We start from the raw sequence: 17831 nt of genomic DNA, 5'->3' as shown, positions 1-17831 counted from the left end.
CCCGGCAGCACAGCACATGCCCGATGTTCGGACCTCAAGCTGGCAGTCCTCCCGAATTCCTTTCTTTCCTCACTCCCTGTCTAATCCATCAACAACTCCTGTTGGTTCTATCTTAAAGCGGCTATACCTCCAAATCTGACCAGCTTCCACCTTTTTCAACCCCATCCCCAGGACCAGACCACCACTCTGGATTCTTGCTATCCCCTAAGTGATGCCCCTGTCCCCTGCCTTGTCCAACGGCAGTTCATTCCACGCCTCTGCCCGAGCCCCACCCAATGGTGTCCTGCTGGCCTGCAAAGTCCCCCATGTTCGGGCCTCCTCCCACTCTCTGCCTGTCTCCTCCCCTGTCCCCTCCCTCTTCTGCCCCAGCCACACTGGATCTTTGCTGGCTTCCTCTGGGCCTCCGTATTGGCTGTTCCTCTTTGGAGAACACTCTTCCCCAAGGTGCCTCCATGACTTCCTCCCTCACTTCCTTCAAGACTCCAAGAAGGGGCCGGCCTGGTGGCGCAGCAGTTAAGTTTGCACATCCACTTTGGTGGCCTGGGATTCGCCAGTTCGGATCCCCGGTGCAGACATGGCACCACTTGGCACGCCATGCTGTGATAGGCGGCCCACATAGAAAGTAGAGGAAGATGGGCACAGATGTTAGCTCAGGGCCAATCTTCCTCAAAAAAAAAAGACTCCAAGAAGATGTCACCCCTTGAAACAGCCCTCCCTAGACAGCCCAGGTAAGGTAGCAACCCTCCTGTGTCCCCAGTCTGGGTCCGTACTCCACTGTACTTTTTTCATTATACGAATTAACCTCTGAAATGCCACGTGTTCATCTGAGCACTAACTGTTTATATGTCTCTCCCCACTATAATGTAAAATTCACAAGGACACAGACTGTCCTTGTGGCTCCTGTCCATGCCGTCCTCCCAGAGCCTAGAACAGTGCCTGTCGCATCTCAGGACTCCACTCAAACGCATGCAAGGATTACAGCAAATACCTGCCACTTTCTTTCTCCATTTCCACTCTGGATGCCATCTTAGTCCTTTAGCAGGATCTCCTAAAAACCCAAATCTGATCACGCCCATCCCCTGCCGGTTAGCTTCATTAAGCATTTTAACCATCTCACGATCCTCAGACTAAGTCCGAAATGTTTCGCGTGCCTCTGAGGCCCTCCACAGTCTGGCCTCTTCCTGTCTCTCCAGACTCCTCTTAGACCACCCTCTCTGTTTGCTCAGTGTGCTCCATGATGAACAGGCTTCTTTCCCTTAAATCTTCCTACTTTCTGTAGCCTCAGGATTTTTTAATGTGTTCTTCATATGAAGAGGAACACTTTTTCTCCTACATTTTTGCTTCAACTTAATGTCACTTCTTCAGGGAACTTTGGATGGATGGATGCAGGGATGGAGGTAGGGAGGGAGGCGGGGGGAGAAAGGAGGAATGGATGAAGTGAGGGATGGATGGATGGATGGATGGATGGATGGGTGAAGTGAGGGATGAAATGATGGAGGGAGGAAGGGAAGGAGGGAGGGATGGATAGATGGATGGATGGAGGCAGGGAGAGATGGATGGATGAAGTGAGGGATGGCTGGGTGGAGGGATGGATGGATGGATGGATTGTTGACAGGTGAATAAATGAATAAAGCTGCACTTAATTGCACTGTTTCTTGGAAATGCAGGCATTGTTTCTGGATCAGGTCTTAGAGAGATAAACAATCTCTGTAAGTCAGGTAATGAGAAACGTTCACAGAGGTGCCTCAGCCCCAAGCAACCATCTTAGCCTGGCCAAGTAGCATAGACACACTGGCACAACTTTGCCCCTCCTGACATCCCGTGATGGCACCTATTGAGGATGAGCTCCACTCTCCCGGGCGCCTGAACTCAGCAGTCGTCACCAGCGCAGCTTGATAGTAAAGAGCACACACTCAGCAGCCACATTGCCTGAGTTCAACTTCCAGTTCTGCTATTTACTCTTGGTGACCAAGATACTAACCCCACTGTGTCTCGGACCCCTCATCTGTAAAATGAGGATTAACTGTCTTCCTGGGAAGTAACCACACAGGATCTTGTGCTCCTGTTATCACGTGGGCAACACCAAACCTCTTTGGCATAAAAATCAGGACTTGAATAAACTGGTCCCAGCCTACCTTTCTAGCCTCTTGTTATGGAGTAAAAGTCTGTGTGCCCCCAAAGTTCATATGTTGAAACCCTACCCCCCAATGTGATGGCATCAGGGGTCTTTGGGAGGTCATTGGGGTTAGATGGGGCGTGAGGGTGGGGCCCTCAGGATGGGATCAGGGCCCTTGTAAGAGTCATGAGAGAGCTTATTCCTGTCCCTCTCTCTCCCACATGAGGACACAGCAAGAAGTCAGCCGTCTGCAGCCTGGAAGAAGGCTCCCACCAGAACCCAAGTGGACTTCCAGCCTCAAGGACTGTGAGAAATTGTGTTAGCCGCTTACGCCGCCCAGCCCGATGGTAATTTGTTATAGCAGCTCAGGCTAGGCCACCGATGGTCTGCCGTTCCACACAGACACGTGCCTTCTGCTCAGTTCATTCAAAACGCTTATGGGTACCTCCTCATTCCCGGCCCACACCCCAACATGATGGCATATATATCTGATTAAGATGCAAACCCCACCCCGTGCCTCCCAGTCCACTTCGACTCGCTTCACAGACCCGGCTCAAAGTCCACAGCTCGGCCAGGTCTGGAGGGACTCTCCCTGCCGCCCCCCGAGGCACTTCGCACACCCCCTGTATCCACAGCGTATGCGCTTTATACACTGTGGCTGAACGCTGTGCAATTCTTCACTGATACTGCAGTTTCACTCAGCTCACGGCTCCTCCGGGCTCTAGGTTTCATCCACTTGGAATCCTCCCCTTCGCAAAGCCAGAGCTCAGCTAGGGTGGGAGGCTAATAAATAGTGGATGCTCAAAAATGTTCTGAATAAATGACTGAAACAGAGGGGGGAGTAAACAGACCAACGAGTAAACATGTCGCTGTCTCCAGGCAAAAGACGAGTCTTATCTGGGAAAGTGTTCCCAGCGTCAGCCCCAGGCCTGGCAGCACCACCCACGCGGCGGGCTCCTCGCACCTCTCAGCAGCCCACACACACGCACGCTGTTTCTTCGTCTCCAGAACAGCTCAGCTCGGTTTGTACACTTTGTGTGGTCATTCATAGCATCTCACTAGTACGTGCGCCAAAGAGACAACCTCCTTGTCTTTCCTTTTTTGAAGAAGAAGATTAGCCCTGAACTAACATCTGCCGCCAATCCTCCTCTTTTTGCTGAGGAAGACTGGCCCTGAGCTAACATCATGCCTATCTTCCTCTACTTTGCGTGGGACACCTGCCTCAGCATGCCTTGACAAGCAGTGGGTAGGTCCACACCCAGCATCTGAACCTGCGAACCCGGGGCCACCGAAGTAGAATGTGTGAACTTAACCACTGCACCACCAGGCGGGCCCCTGTCTTTTCTTTTAAAGCAAAGTTAAACACTTTATAAAATTCTGCATTTTCCCTAACTCGTTTTTCTCAATATTTTATTATGAAAATTTCCAAACATATAGGAAAGTTGAAAGAATTGCAGGTGAACATATATATATATATGCACTGTCTAGATTCTTTGATTAATATAATGCAATATTTCCTTTATCACTGTCTGTCCATCCCTCAATCCATCTTACCTTTTGAAGCATCTCAAAGTGAGGTGCAGACTGAGTTCCCCCTGAACACTGACTTCCCAGTCATTCCCTGGAGTTCCACGTTTGTTTCTAGCTGCTTTCTTGGGAAGGAGAGAGGAAGTTAAGATTCAACGAAAGGCACAGATCTCAAGTGTACCGCTCAGTGAGTTTTGCCGATGGGGCACACCTGTGTAACCCAAACCCCTATCACCACACAGAACGTGGCCACCTCCCAGACCACTCCTGGTGCCCCTTCCTGGTCATCCTGCCCCACGCTCCCAGGGGCAACCATTTCCTGAAGTCCACATCAGTGGAAGCATACAGTGTGCTGCTGTGAGCGAGACTTCCACACAAGGGCGTATACTGGTATTTTGTTCCTTTTTCCTGCTGGAAATTCTTGTGTTGTTTGAATTTTCCCTGGTTTGTTTCTCTCTTCTCCTGGTGAGGGCCACCTGGGCTCTTTCCAGTTGGGTCTGTTAGCAATAAAACTGTGGTCAACGTCCCTGCACAGCTTGCGTCTCAGGCTCTTTCAGGTTTCTGAGTCTTGGACAGCAGGAGGCAGCAGTGAGCCAGTGGATGGAAATGCCAGATTTCCCCTGAGGGAGGAAGCGTCGCCCTTACCACCTTCACATTAGCAGGGCTCAGGAAGAAAGTCATCACGCCGCATATTAATGAATTTGTCAGAGGGACAAGCCTTAGCTATCACTAGTGTGCGGGCCTGGTGGGTTTCCTCCTTGGCAGGGAAGGCCGCACAGGACTACTGGACAAGGGAAGGAGCGGAGGAGGAGAGATGGACGGAGGCCCCCCCACCCCTCAGGCCTCACCCGCACTGCCAATAGACTCCAGCGGGCACCTTCCCCCTAGGGTATTACGCAGATGTCACTCCACATGGTGTCACCTCGAGGCCCTGTGACACGTGTCCTTTGTGACATGCGTCCTTCCTGGCCTGCTCTGCGATGGAAGTCCTCAGACAGTCATTATTTGGGCCCCTAGTACTGCCACTTTGTGCTGTTGTGACCTCTGTATTTCTCACACCAGGTCTCACTCGGGGTGTTATGTCCCGGGTGTACCTGTTCTGCCGAAGCGGAACATGCGAACTTAACCGCTGTGCCACCAGGCTGGACCCAGAAAGGCTGATTATGATGCAAAATCACAGTGCGGTTTCCAGAATCACTAGGAACTCTGTTTAAAATTCTGAGTCCTGGTCCCCATCCCCAAGAATCCCTGGGTCTAGGGTGGGACCTGGGAATTAATCACTTGAACGAGCTCCCAGAAGAGGCTGCTGTGCAGCCAGGTTCGGAAACTGTTGGTCAGGGCAGCTGGTGGGAGTGGGGGCAGGGGTGCAGTATAAGGTCCTGAGCGACCTTATGACCTTATAAGGTCCTTATGATCTCCAAGGGCACAGGAGCAGGCAAGGAGTGCCAAGTGGGCTCTGAGACCCTGTTCCCACAGAGGCCAGTCAGGAAAGGCGCCGGCTGGTGCTTCCCGAGTGCTGTTGGCTCTGCCCTGAGAAGGTGTCCGGGGCCATTGTGCAGCGAGGGGCCAGGCTGCACATCATGGCAGTCGGGGCTGCCCTTGCTTCTGGTCCCCTCCTGCTTCACACCCCTCCTACCTCCCGAATGATGAGGACCGCTGTGCTCACACACGAGGGGCCTGGGCCATCTCTCCCCACCGTCCGCAGGACCCTGAACAGCGGGCTCCTCTGAGTCTCTCCTTTCTCCTTCCCTCATCTAAATCCACATGAAACAGCGGCAACGGCAGCCCCGGCCCGACAGCGACGAGGTGGCCCCCTCGGTGCGACAGCAGACAAAGGGCATCCAGCGGGGTGGATTGGGGTGAAGCCAAATTGGGCATTTTTATATTATTTTCATTATCAGCTGCAGGAGCCGCCAGAAGTGCCCAGCAGCACACACTGCTGTGCATGCTTGATCATCACAGGCTGCTCCTCAGTTACAAGTTGCCCAGCTCTGGGACAAGCTTCATGGGGGATGGAAAGAAGTCTGTCCTGCAGTCCATTTGAAAAAACACACAGGTCCACACCTGAAATGTAAGTGAGCACAGAGGACAGGTGCCAAATGAGCAACAAGACCGAGTGTCATAGGGCCCAGAGGAGAGAGCGAGCCGGGGACAGTGCCCGGGAGGGGGCTTAGTAGGACGTGGGGAGCGTGGCTCAGAGATGGGGGAGCCGGGCTGCGGCAGGAGAGACCAAACATTGCCCTCGTTACTGGTGATGGCTAGTTGAGGGGGTAGTTCAAAGGTTAAGCAGGTCAGCTAACCAAGCCCCAGGAGGAGGCCACTGCCCAGCCTGCCGCAGGCCATGCTGACGGAGGCCGCCCCACCACTGCCGCCGCCTCCCCCCGCACAGCTGTCCCGCGCAGAGCCATTCTCCCGGGACGAGCGCGGCGGGCTGTGCAGGACCGCGTCTTCTTCCGGATGCTGGCAATCGGACGAATTCCTCCGCTTGCCAGCCCCGTCTCAGCCCCCAGGAAATGGAGTAAGGGCAGAAATTACGAGAGAGAGCACTCCCTCCTCAGGGAAGAAACATTAGAAGTGCGAACGCGTTTCCTCCGCCATCAGCTTCTGCGTCCCCCTCTCCAGGCTGGCGGTACGTCGTGGACGCCTCGCTTGGGAAGGGGCGGGGTCAACCATAGGAGTCTGTGGTCTGATGGGGCAGAGGCGGGGCCACAGTGTTGGCAGCCTCCCCGTGCACAGGGCACCATCAGGAGGCTGCCAGATGGGGACAGAGGTTTGCCAAGCAAGTGGCCTCAGGGACGGGAGAGGGCCTGGAACTCTCCGTGTGTGCGTTGCGGGGGGGGCGGGGGGGGGGGGGGGGGCAGGGCGAAGGCTGTGGTCTGGGAGGGAGGGCCTGTCACCTTGGGAACATGCGGTGTGTGCAGCACATGGATCCTGCGTCTCGCGGAGCACTGGGGTGCCCTTTGCTCCCAGCAGCTGATGCAAAGGGGGCTCAGGAAGAGATCCAGTTGTCATAGACAAGAGCGAGGTTTCTAGAGGACCATGGCGGGGTTAGACAGGAATGCGAGGGCCTGGGACAGGAGGGTGACAGGAGGTGGGCCATCAGGAGACGTGCTGGCTTGAAGAAAGGACAGAAATTGCACAGCAGCAATTCTGTACAGGGTGGGAGCCCCCACAGCTGCATTCCCTCCTTCTCAGTTGTCTGTGTGGAGGAGTGAACGTGACGCCAGAGGCAGAGAGAAGGCTCTACAGGGTCGCCACTTGCTTGCCAGGCTGCCTTGTGGTTAGACCCTCTCTCTGCTGCAACCTCGTCGTCTCGGCTTTCCGGGCCACCAGCCAAACCGAACCTGGTTCAGTAAGAAGACTGGCCCAGTGCAGGTCCCCTCAGCTGGACCACTGCCTTCCACCCCCGGCCCCCGGCTCATCACCCACCCTGTCTTTCTAGTGGTGCAACAACACGGGCTGAGACGGGCCTTGGCGCCAGGGAGGCCTGCTTTCAAACCCCAGCTCGTCGCCGGACCTCTCTGGACCTCAGCCTCTTCCTTGCAAAATGAGGACACCTCACAGGGGGCTTTGCCCTCCACTGCTGCCAGAGGGCACGGCCTCCTGCAGCGTCCCCTGAGCACAGGCCAAGTGCACCGCCTCGTCCCGTGAGGGCCCATCCCTGTGCCCTGCTCGCTGCAGGGCCGCAGGACAGTGAGCCTGCAGGAGGTGCTCAGGCCTTCAAGAGCCAGCTCCACCCCTTGCAGGGCCAGCCCAGCCCCGGAGCCTCTTTCCCCAGGGCCCCTGAGGTGCGGTGGGCACTGGAGCTGTGCCCCTGGACCTGCCACCCTGGCCAAGCCGCTGAGCAGGCCTGCTGGCTCGGCTTCTCCTTCTCTCCCGCCAGCCAGCCTGCCCCTCGGCCATCCCGTGAGGGGCCACATGAAAATGTGCCCTCTGCGCCTGGGTCCCATGCCACCCTGCTTGTGATCACAGTGCGTTCTGCAGCCTTGCAGAGAGCAGCTGAGCCACGTATCCAATGGCAAATAAACAGCACCGCCCAGCCCTCGGGGACACCTGTCCAGCCCAGGGCCCGGCAGGAATGTGCCTCTGCCGTGGGAGCTCCTTCCTGTTTTGAACAGTTTCAGGCAAGTGCAGGCCAGGCTCTTATCAAAGAACGCACCTGCCTTTGGAAAGGATCCTGTTCCTTAACCACTGGGGACGGGGACGCAAACAAGCACAACTGGAGACACACAGTGAGGGCACATTGTTTACGACTCTAAATGTTTCATCACACCGACTCCTAAAAATAGCCCCGGCGTAGTGCAGACACCATTGGGAAGTCGTGGAAAAGTTCATGTTTTCCTGGAAGAGGAGGGAAACAGAACAGCGCAGCCAGTGCAGCGGCTCCTTCGCAGGACGCGTTTCCTCGAGGACTCGCTCGCCCTGGAAAGGTGGAAGATGACCTCGGCCTGCGGCCGCTGGGCGCTGTGCAGCCCTCCGTTGGAGGAGAACTAGAAGCACCAAGTGCGTTTGAATACTCACCCCACCCTCTCCGACAGCGCCACAGGTCCAGGGAAACAAATGACTTATAGCAGGATTCCTTTCCCCAGGGCAACTTTCCTGCCCCCCAGGCAAAACCATGCCCCAGACCTTTCTAGCCACTTCTAGATCACACAAACTGCTCTCCTTTGCGCTTCAGTCTCAGTGCAATAACAGTTGTACCCTGGCCAGAGTAACCGTCAGACCCTCCTCCAGCTCGGGTGCGTGCCTAGGAAAGCTGCCTGTGAACTGGAGGAGGCTGCTGCCCCTGCCTCCTGCACAGCCCCTGGGCAGGCGCCAGGCAAGCGGGAGCCCAGGAAGGTCTCGGCTGCCTGTGCACTGCCTGGGGGGGAGGGGATCAAACCTGACCGTGCCCCTCGGCGGGCTGCTGCTTCTCTGGGGTAATCCATAACCAACCTATAAATCAAAATTGGGGTGAGTTTATTATGAGCCAGAGTGAGGATTATAACCCGAGAAGGGTTTGGAAGGCGTTCCAGAGAAGCACGGGTTTCAGTACAGTCTTATATCTTTTTAGAACACAGAAGATACATTAAACACACCCAGGAGACATTTTCAAAGAGGTGTTCCGTTGCAGATTAGCAGGTGAACATGACCAGGATGCCAGGAAAGGGACTAATCCGGGCCTTACCAATAGGCTGTTGTTACCAATAGGGCGAAGGAGGGGAGGTAGGCATTCTTTATCTCAAGAGAGTGCGTTTCTTACTTTAATGGATGAGTACATGTACAAAGTATGTTTGAAAAGCCATAAATCAGGCTTTCTACTTCAAGCCGAATCAGTTTTGGGTTTTTTTTTTTTTAAAGATTGGCAGCTGAGCTGATGACTGTTGCCAATTTTTTTTTTTTGCTTTTTCTCCCAGAAGCCCCCCAGTACATCGTTGTGCATTCTAGTTGTGAGTGCCTCTGGTTGTGGCATGTGGGACGCCGCCTCAGCATGGCCTGATGAGCGGTGCCATGTCCACACCCAGGATCCGAACCCGTGAAACCCTGGGCCACCGAAGCGGAGCGCTCAAACTTAACCACTTGGCCACGGGGCTGGCCCCTGGGTCAGTTTTGAATTTGAATAGTTACCCCATCTACCCCAATATGTGAACATCTCTTGTCAGGGGTCTTGGAGGCTCCAATAAATGCTGGGCCTCTCCCACCTGCAGTCGCTGGCCCTGGCTGCTTGATCCTCATTTGGATCCTGGAGAACCCCAGGCCCACTCCCCACCCACCAGAGCCCATCTGGGCCATGGGCAGCATGCACCTCAGGCCTGCTGGCAATGGGAGTGTGCCTCCTTCTCCAGCTCAGCCCTCTTTATCGAGAGATGGGCAGGCAGCATCGCCCCAACTGTCTCCTCTGTGTGCCACGGCCCGAAAGCAAGCTTGGGTGCATAGGGCTGGGGAGGGAAGAGTGCTCCCGGCCACCAGGAGCCCACTTGGAGTGAGTGGTCATGAGCTTAAAGTGAGACCGGTCAGCACAGTTGTGTCTTTTCTCTTCCACTTCTGGGAGCTTGGATGCAGGCATGGTGCCCAGTGGGGGTCAGAAGGGTAGGTACTGTGCAGGGAGAGGAGACTAGGGCACTGAGGGCATTTACAGGGATGACCAGGTGACCAAAGCAAGGAGATGAAGGCAGTGAGGGGCAGCGAGGGTAGAGATGAGTGGTCTGAGAATAGGATGCTGAACTGGAGCCTAGAGGGCCGGCCACTGTTGATGACAGATGATGACGGGAGATGGTCTCCATTGTTTCGACTAGAACCCCCCATGACTGTAAGCCCGAGCATCTTCCCACGTGCTCATTGGCCATTTGAGCTTTGTCTTTCACGAGTCAGTTCTTCGTCCACTGATCACTGGGTTGTTTGTACGTTAGTTGAGTTTTATTGGGCTATTTGCATATTCTGTGCTGATCCTTTGCTGTCCTGGGGATTGCGATGCCTTCTGCCACGCTGAGTCACTTTGCGTACACAATGCGCTTCACTTCAGTAAAACATGTCCTCCTCTTGTATAAAGAGAACAATAATCCCGCCTACCTGACTGCATCCTTGCGAGGGTGACATGGGGTCACAGAGGGCAGTGCACGGAACTTGGTGGGGCCCACAATGAGGTCACAGTGGTCTTAGCTGTCCTGAGGCCAGTCATTATTACCAATCTTGTCCTTTAAGGACATGCTATGTCTTTACAATTGTCGACGAAAATAATCCATAACCAATCTATAAATGAGCATTTGGGTGAGTTTATTCTGAGCTGAAATCTGAGGACCCTGGCCCGGGGCCTTTCTTCCCGAAGGAAGAAAGGACACCAAAGAAGTGAGGTGTACAGAGTGGTTATATACCCCCAAACAGGCTGTTTCACATATGATTGAAATGTCCCTCCCACAATAGTCACAAGATTGCCCTGTCGCACAGCACTTGATGGACACAGCAGGTAGTGGGTCTGCTCTCTTGGAGGGCATAGCAGGAGGCAAGTCTATTGTCTCGAGCTGGGCGGTCACAGGTGAGCACAGCAATCAGTTCCTAGCCTAAGGAAAGATGCTTAATCCTTAAGGAAATGCCAACATTGGGAGGGGGAGGGAAGTTGCACCTTTATGTCAAGGGCCTTTGTTCTTGCCATAGGGAATATCTAAAGCAGATATACAATGCATGCTCAACGGCCTCAGTTAGGCCCTTTTGGAAAGACAAGGTCAGGCCGAATTAGGTTTACACAAAATGGCTTCCTCATATTCTCCAATATATCCTATTGCTTGCCATTTCTATTTGTCACAATCATTGGTAACGTCTTTTCACGTCTTCCTGCAACATTTCTTTGCATCTTGAACATTTCTTATTAAGTTTATTCTTAGATATTTTGTTGTTGCTCTTATGAGATTTTCCCCATGTTCAAACTGGTCACTGCCAGTATTTAAGAAAGTGATTGATTTTCACATTCTTATACACATTTTACTGAATTCTTATTTGTTTAAAGACTTTCTCCACTGGTCGTCTTGAATTATCTAGGTAAATGACTTTATCATTCTTTGTTAATTTGTTGACTTAATTAACAAATATCAACTGAACACCTACCTGACAAGAGATTTGCACATATTGAGGTATATGGGACTATTCAGGTTCAAAACTGATTCGGCTTGAACTAGAAAGCCTGACTTATGGCCTGTCAAACACACAGTTGTCCGTCTGCTTAACCATTAAAGGAAAGAATGCCCTCTGTCAAGATAAGAACGCAGACTTCCCCTCCTAAACCCTATTGGTGACGCCTGGATTAGTCCCTTTCAGACATCAAGGGTCCTGTTGACCTGCTAATTTGCAACTAAATACCTCTTTGAAACTTTGATGGGAATGTCTCCTGGGTGTATTTAATGTATGTTCTTTGTTCTAAAAAGATATAAGACTGCACTGAAACCCATGCTTCTCTGGAACACCTTCTGATGCCTTCCCAGGTTACAATCCTCACTCTGGCTCAAGTAAAACTCACCTTATTTCTCTTCTCTATAGAATGTGATGTGGATTAAGGCTGCCCCAGCTAGAGAAGCCCAAGGTGACCTGGCCTACATGCCAAACTATATGACCCGGTGGATTTTTTTATGGTATGAATTAGGGCTGCCCCAGGGAGAGAAGCCCAGGGCATCCTCACCTACATGCCGATCTATATGGCCAGATTCGTATCTAAAGTTATATGACCGCACAATAACCAGACCCCATCTGCACTGAAATCATTTAATGACTTTTTACATCATCTTTTCTTTCACCAGTAAAAATAAGTCATGTACCCATGCCTTATAAAATTAGCCCTAACCCTCAACTCAGGGCAGCAGCAGGAGCTCTGACTGCCCACGGGTCCTGTCCCCATGCTATTCCACACTATTCTCTAAATAAAAAGAGCACTACTGCCAGATCTTGAGAGTCCAAGAAATCTTTCTTTCGACTCCTCGGCTCACCGACCCAACATCAGAATGGTTATTGGTGGGGCGAGCCAGGTGGTGCAGCAGTTAAGTCCACACATTCAGGTTCAGCAGCCCAGTGTTCGCTGGTTCGGATCCTGGATGTGGACATGGCACAAAGCCATGCTGTGGCAAAAAGCCATGCTGTGGTAGATGTCCCACATATAAAGTAGAGGAAGATGGGCACGGATGTTAGCTCAGGGCCAGTCTACCTCAGCAAAAAGAGGAGGCTTGGCAGCAGATGTTAGCTCAGGGCTAATCTTCCTCAAAAAAAAAAAAAAAAGTAAATAGAATGGTTATTGGTTATTTTGCATCAACATAACAAGTGCCAGGTCTGGTTCTGGGTGTTCAACATCCGTCAGTGAGCCTAAAAGTCGACGCCTGCCCTCATGGAACTGACACGGGGTGGGGAGGAGAGTGTGTCACTAAGGACAGTTTTGCCTCTTCCTTTTTGGTACTTTAAAAATCCCATTGCTGTTTCCTGTCTTCCTGCAGCACCTTAGACCGCTGACAGCGCCAGGCGTGCTGGCTCCCTCCCGACTTTGGGGGAAGGCAGCAGGGTTCCAGTTAAGTGTGATGTTTACCGTAGGTTTCAGGCGAATACTTTCAGTGGAAGGCTTCTTAGCTGCAAGTCATAGAAGCCAGCTCTGGCTGATGTCAGCGGAAAACGAATTTAAGGAAGGAATACTGGAGGGCTCACAGACTTGCTGGTGACAAGAGATTTGCACATATTGAGGCACATGGTGTAACTATTCGAGTTCAAAACTGATTCGGCTTGAACTAGAGAGCCTGACTTATGGCCTATCAAGCACACATTGTACATCTGCTTAATCGTTAAAGCAAGGAATCTCTCTCTCTCTCTTTTTTTTTTTTTGAGGAAGATTAGCCCTGAGCTAACTGCTGCTAATCCTCCTCTTTTTGCTGAGGAAGACTGGCCCTGAGCTAACATCTGTGTCCATCTTCCTCTACTTTCTTGTGGGACGCCTACCACAGCATGGCGTGCCAAGCGGTGCCATGTCTGAACCCGAGATCCGAACCAGGGAACCCTGGGGCGGCGAAGCGGAACAAGTGCACTTAACTTCTGTGCCACCAGGCCAGCCCCAAGGAATCTCTCTTGAGATAAAGAATGCAGATTTCTCTCTTACGCCCTATTAGTAACAACGCCCCATTGCTAAGGCCTGGATTAGTCCCTGCTAATCTGCAACTGAACACCTCTTTGAAAATGTCCCCTGGGTGTGTTTAATGTATGTTCTGTGTTCTAAAAAGATAGAACACTGTACTGAGACCCGTGCTTCTCTGGAATGCCTTCTAAACCCTTCTCGGGTTATAATCCTCACTCTGGCTCATAATAAACTCACCCCAATTTTGATTTGTAGGTAGGTTATGGATTATTTGTGTCGACACCAGTACAGCCTGAGTACTCGCCTTGGAAAATGGCAGGAACACAGGGCAGAGACACAGCCAGAGGACCTGGGGTCAGACTGCCCTGCTGGTCCAGGGCATAAACTGCTGCAGGACACGGGAACACGTGTCACTGCCCTGCCCACCACCAGAGCCCCTGCTGCCACAGCCTCTTGTTGACGTTCAGCCAGAAGAAACCAGAGTGGGTAGAGGAAATGTCTTCTTCCCCTACATGAACACGGGTCCTATGAAGAGGCGTTAAGTCTGCCTACTCTTGCACAGATCATCAATTCCCTTACTGCTCCTCACCTCCAGTCACCTACCTCCACACTTCAGACCACCTTGTCCTCAGCCCATAAATATCCCTGAGTCCCTATTTTTGGGAAGCAAATTTGAGGCTCTTGCTCTCGCTTCCGCACGTGGCTGCCCTGTGAGTAAACCCCCTCTCTGCTACAATATCCTCGTCTCAGTGTTCGGCTTTCCAGGTGGCGTGCAGAAACGAACCTGGTTTGGTAACAGATGGAGAGCCAGCCAGGAGCTCAGTCCAGACAGACCTTTTTGCCTGAGACCCATCATCCCCCTGCCAGGGTGGAGAGGCTGTGGGCGAGGCCAGCAGCTGCCAGCAGCGTTTCTCTGGGACTGTTCCAGGATCCTTTCCCTGCTTAGCGCAGCTGACTCCATGACGCCTATTTTCACTTTCAGTAGAGAGACGGTTTCTGTGTTTGGAAGACGTCTTTTTGGTGAGTATGTTTCGTACAAGTGACTGCATTGTCGACGAAAATAATGCATAACCAATCTATAAATGAAAATTTGGGTGAGTTTATTCTGAGCTGAAATCTGAGGACCATGACCCAGGGCCTTTCTTCCCGAAGGAAGAAAGGGCACCAAGGAAGTGAGGTATATAGAGTGGTTATATACCCCCAAACAGGGTCTTTCACATATGATTGAAATGTCCCTCCCACAATAGTCACAAGATTGCCCTGTCGCACAGCACTTGATGGACACAGCAGGTAGTGGGTCTGCTATCTTGGTGGGCATAGCAGGAGGCAAGTCTATTGTCTCGAGCTGGGTGGTCACAGGTGAGCACAGCAATCAGTTTCTAGCCTAAGGAAAAATGCTTAATCCTTAAGGAAATGCCAACATTGGGAGGGGGAGGGAAGTTGCACCTTTATCTCAAGGACCTTCGCTCTTGCCATAGGGAATATCTAAAGCAGATATACAATGCATGCTCAACGGCCTCAGTTAGGCCCTTTTGGAAAGACAAGGTCAGGCTGAATTAGGTTTACACAAAATGGCTTCCTCATATTCTCCAATATATCCTATTACTTGCCATTTTTATTTGTCAGCATTTTTATTTCTTCTTCCTTTAAGTCTGACTTCTGAAAGGAAGCCTTGGTCTGGCCTTCATCGTGAGGGTCTTGGTTTTGGGGACTCTTGATATTAAGGAAGAATTAGGGGATCCGCTCACAGAAGTGCGCTGGGTTTGGTTTGGTGTTGAGATCTGGTTCTCGCTGCAGCATGCGTATACTGTGACTGCCCGCGTCTGCATTCTGAAACAATGGGTAATGCTAGCTCGATTCCCACCTGCAGGCTCCGAGGCTGCATTCTTCAAAATTGGGCAACTTTCAGTTATGAGTCCATGAAAAAGAAAATGATGGTATTTTTCTGTAATACCACGTGGCCACAATCAGAGAGCTCTTGCAATGACTCGTCTTAAGAACTTAATCAGGGGCTGGCCCCGTGGCCGAGTGGTTAAGTTCGCGCATTCCGCTGCAGGCGGCCCAGTGTTTCATTGGTTCAAATCCTGGGTGCGGACATGGCACTGCTCATCAGACCAAATAGATGTGAACTAAACTAAACTAAACTAAATAGATGTGAAAATAAAAGTGTTGGGTAAACTTTCGAAAAAAAAAAAAAGAACTTAATCAAATTTGGGATCTCAGCTTCCTCTCTCAGTTTTATAGATGCTAATGTAACCTCCACACTCCCCCCCCACCCCGGGAGCTCTCTGCCTGGTTTTTGGGCACCTGGAGTGATCTCAGGTTGGCCCCTTGGTCAATCCTTTGACTGACAATCTGGAACCCCGTTTTTTTTTTTTTCTGAAAGATTTTATTTTTTTCCTTTTTCTCCCCAAAGCCCCCCAGTACATAGTTGTGTATTTTTAGTTGTGAGTCCTTCTAGTTGTGGCATGTGGGATGCTGCCTCAGCGTGGCCTGACGAGCGGTGCCATGTCCGCACCCAGGATCCAAACCAGTGAAACCCTGGGCCGCCGAAGCAGAGCGCACAAATCATTCGGCCACGGGCCCGGCCCCTGGAACCCTGTTTTGCCTCCTGTCAAGAGCTTGTTGAGGATTTTAGGCTCCTACTGAGTCAGGTATGGGGACAGGAGATCTGTAATTTATTCTCTAAACTGTCTTGCCCTGGAACTGTCGTTTGTGTGACCTTCATCTTGATATCTCTTGGGAAGAGGCTGGGAGGGTGAGGCCGGATGACCTCTTTCCCTTCTTTGTCTGGTTGTCGCCTCCTCTGTTGTCACCAAGTTGGGATTCAGTTCAGGCTGGACCTGAGCAGAGCCTAAACCTTCTGTAACACGAAAACTTGAAAAACGTTCTGTCAGGGACTTAGCTCTCACCCCTGGCATTGGGAGCCCGCCCCGGCCTGCTCCAGGCCTTGGCCTCTTGCCCGCCTGGCTTGCCTTGTGCTGGCTCAGGGACTGAGTGCCTGGGCTGAACAGGACTTGACCCAATCTCATAACTATGTTGACACCTGCAGTGGGGCTCTGCCCCATTCTCCGCCCGCTGTCAGCCAGGCACTGACGGTGCTTTACCAGCACGGGGAAGGCCCCAAGCATCCCCGGAGACTCACCCCTCGGGTGCATTTTAAATAATTGGAAACGATTTCAACTTCGGTGGCTTATGCCCCAGAAACTCTGTCTTGGAGAAAACTTGAGTGGTTCCTCTGTGCCTTCGTGATGTAGCTGGACAGATGGATCAACCCGTAATGTCGTTTGAGTTACAACACAATTTCTGAGAAATCAAGAGCTACTGTCCTAGGAAATCCTCGTAAGACTGGAAAGGCAGCTGTGGAGCCATTCAGGTTCCACCCAATTCCCTCATCTCAGAGAGCTTGCAAATCCTCAGGGGACTACCTAACCCATCACTGATACCTAAGAGTGAAGAAAAAAAAAGGAAAAAGGCCGAAAAACAGCCAGAAGAGCACCCTTGCCAAAAATCTAGCATCTTGAGTGTCTTCACAAATATTAGTAAAAAGGCTTAGAACAAAATTTGGATTCATACCTAGGGAGCTTTGTCTTACTGTACCTGATTCATGGCAGTAATTTGTAAAGCAATAGCTGTGGACACGGTGCAGGTGTGTCTGTATGTGTGTCAGATGTGTGTGGTATTTTTACCTCCGGATGGTATGGCCAAAATTAAGAGCTCTGTTTAATTGGCTAAAAGTAAGCACTTACGTAAATTGTAGATATAATAGAAACTAACCCAAATGTCTTTCAAGTTAACATGATATAAATTAACCTTTGGTAACTGAAAACTTATTCAAATTTGTTGGTTTGATTAAAATGGACATGTCCCCCAGAGTTAGTGCTGGATATGATGCAGACATGTCTGGGTTTATTGGTCAAATAAGCTGATGTTATCTCTATTACAAAACTGGTTAGCAAAAATAATAACTTAAAATGATGGCTAATTTTGTCTAATGTCTCATGAAGTATTACAGGCAATCTAAATAATTATTGGAAACGAGTAAACTAAATAGATGTGAAAATAAAAGTGTTGGGTAAACTTTCAAAAATAATTATGTCTTACGACATGCATATTTAAAATAACTTCCAAAATCTTTCTGGTGACTTGAAACTTTGAAGTGTTGCTAGATAAAATTGAGTGATAAAAAAACTCACTGAGGGGCTGGCCCCATGGCCGAGTGGTTGGGTTTGAGCGCTCCGCTTCCATGGCCCAGAGTTTCACCAGTTCGGGTCCTGGGCGCAGACGTGGCACGGCTCATCAGGCCACGTTGAGGCAGCGTCCCACATGCCACAACTAGAAGGACCCACAACTAAAATATACAACTATGTACTGGGGGACTTTGGGGAGAAAAAGCAGAAAAAAAAAGAGAAGAAATCCTCACTGAACATCTGGGTCATTTTTCAAATAAGATAAAATACTGAAACATTATTGTTAGACGTGTCTAGCTTTATCTATGTTTGACTTATTACAAATAAACTAAAAGGTATTTGGGTCTATGAATAAACATGTTTTATATTTTATTAAGATTGCACTGTGAAGTAGCATGTTTCTAGAAATTATAAAAACTATTTA

Source organism: Equus quagga, chromosome 2 (assembly GCF_021613505.1).
Source record: "Equus quagga isolate Etosha38 chromosome 2, UCLA_HA_Equagga_1.0, whole genome shotgun sequence".
Taxonomy (NCBI): Eukaryota; Metazoa; Chordata; class Mammalia; order Perissodactyla; family Equidae; genus Equus; species Equus quagga.
Note: the sequence above shows the minus strand (reverse complement) of the source record.